Source organism: Pteropus vampyrus, unplaced genomic scaffold, assembly GCF_000151845.1.
Source record: "Pteropus vampyrus isolate Shadow unplaced genomic scaffold, Pvam_2.0 Scaffold23232, whole genome shotgun sequence".
NCBI classification, from domain to species: Eukaryota; Metazoa; Chordata; class Mammalia; order Chiroptera; family Pteropodidae; genus Pteropus; species Pteropus vampyrus.
This window is the reverse complement of record NW_011912013.1, coordinates 1-2,183: the sequence shown is the minus strand read 5'-3', so window position 1 is coordinate 2,183 and position 2,183 is coordinate 1. Positions and strand designations below refer to the sequence as shown.

The 2,183-nt window shown below is 39.7% G+C and overlaps 1 pseudogene; it reads right to left on the bottom strand.

The window, feature by feature from the left end:
- Positions 1-1,849: 1,849 nt before the first annotated feature.
- LOC111735328 lies at positions 1,850-1,968 on the bottom strand (annotated as a pseudogene).
- Between the last annotated feature and the right edge of the window lie 215 nt (positions 1,969-2,183).

Below are 2,183 nucleotides of genomic sequence, written 5' to 3'. Positions count from 1 at the left end.
CAGCAACGGTGTAGCATTACTTGAGCAAAACTAATTGATAGATGAAGAGAACTAGATGTGGACTTTGAAAATATTTGATTAAAAAAAAATTTGTGGAGTTGAAATCATAGGTTACAATCCCTCCCTCACCCTGTACCCCACTCCGCTCCACCATGAAAAGAAGTTAGGACATTTGTCCAAAATCAGAAACTCTTTAAGAAAAGAGAAAATTTCTCTAGACTGAAAGCAGTGTTGCCAATCAAGGTATTTTGTGTTAACTCCCTGACTAAGTAAAATAGTTAAGGAAGGAGGGCAAGAAATTTAATATAAACCTGCTCAGTTAAACTGACTGAAATGAGGACTAAAATTAGGAAAACAAAACCCAAACTTGACCACTTAGTTAGTGAACAGCCCTGATTTAGAGTGTGCTGGATAAATTGCTCTCTCTCCGTAAACAGCTCCTTTGACTCTCCTGGCCCTAGAAAGAAACCTCAGCCATTCACTTCCTCACATCATACCCTCTTCAGATCTGGACTCAGATCTGTCTCTGTACCCTGATTGTACCACCTGACTATCCCTCTCCTCTCCACGCTTGGCACGTATGTCTGCTTCTCTCTCTGAACGGAGCAGTTCCTAGTCAGGAAGGCTCACTAGTCATTGCGGAGCACATGGTTTAGAGCACAGCAGCCATTCACAGATACTTGTGGTGGGACAGAGTAGATCGAGGAAAGGTCCCTAGAACGAGGAATCATGACCCTCTGCTACCATCCAGAATTCTTAAAATTCCTTCTTGGATACTTAGCCTTAAAATTAGGTGTTCTCCCCATGCTACTCCCAAACTTCCTCAGCAAGATCGCTTTGATCGGAGCCTAAAGTGTCAGATAAGTGCTTTGTTTTTTATTATTTGTCACAGTCCTTTTAAAGTTCTTAGAATACTACCCAGCACGTGGTGCTATATAAGTGTTTATTAAAGAGATGATTTAAATAGAAACCCATTTATTTATATAAGTAGGCAGCTATGGAATCGTCAAAGAGTTTAGTTGTGTTCAGTACAGACATTATGCTTTATTAAAGCTTTGCTTAATATTGAATTTATTTAGATTTTATATTAAGTGTATACTGTGACCATTGTGCTAAATAACTGTATATGGTCAGTATAATGCCGGTGACTGAGGTAGCCATGGCCCTCAAATTGTGTGTAGTTCACTGCGTTGGGCAGTCGGGGGCAGACACAGTGAGAAATTTTTCAGCTTTTTCAAGCCCAGTATCTTCTCCAATTAGGTTTTTAGTTTCTTCCTCCATTTTCTTTTATTGCTAGAGTTCTTTATATCCTCTGTTTGCTGATAGAACAGTCCCTTTTTCTCTGTTTTTTCAATAATTTACTCAGAGAGATCGGTGTGTATATGCTTTATTCACTAGTCTCTCAGATAGTTGCTGCTCCAGCAGAAATCAGTTCTGTGGCTTTTCACTTTTAGCTTTTCCTAATAATTCCTAACATCTTACTAGGATCCCCTTTCACCTGCTATTTTTCACTCCACATTTTATTCCGATGGACCCTGTCTCCTTTCTGATTTATCAATGTAGATGGTATGAAGAATTAGGGGCCTAGATAGATAGGTATAGCTGATGGTATCCAGGAGTCTTAGCTGGGCAGAGGAGAGAGGGTGTGTGGGTTGGAAGTACTTTACGTCCACGGTTGCAGAGAGTGATGCCCAAGAGAAATTAATGAATGCAGTGTACCATTGGGTTTCTTTTTTTTTTTTTTATTTTATTTTTTATTTTTTTATTTTTTAAGCGAGGCAACCCTTGGTTGACCTCACAGATTGCAAGGACCTTGTCAACTCACAATCCCTTATTTTTTTATTTTTTACACGTACAGCACCTGGTCTTCCTAGGTGGTCTCCCATCCAAGTACTAACCAGGCCCCACTCTGCTTAGCTTCCAAGATCAGACAAGATCAGGCTTGTTCAGGGTAGCATGGCTGTAGGCCATTCGATTTCTAAGTCAGCAGAGTGGAAGTAAACAGTCCAAGGACTGCATCAATTAAGATTGAATGTGGTTACAAATAGCATAGAACTTAACAACAGCGGCTTAAATAAATAAGGAATTATTTTTCTCATATAACAATAGATCTAGAGGTGTAGTCAGTCCCTGCTGTTGGTTCATCATCAGGATTGGTGCCTTTGTTATTCTCTTGGCATTTT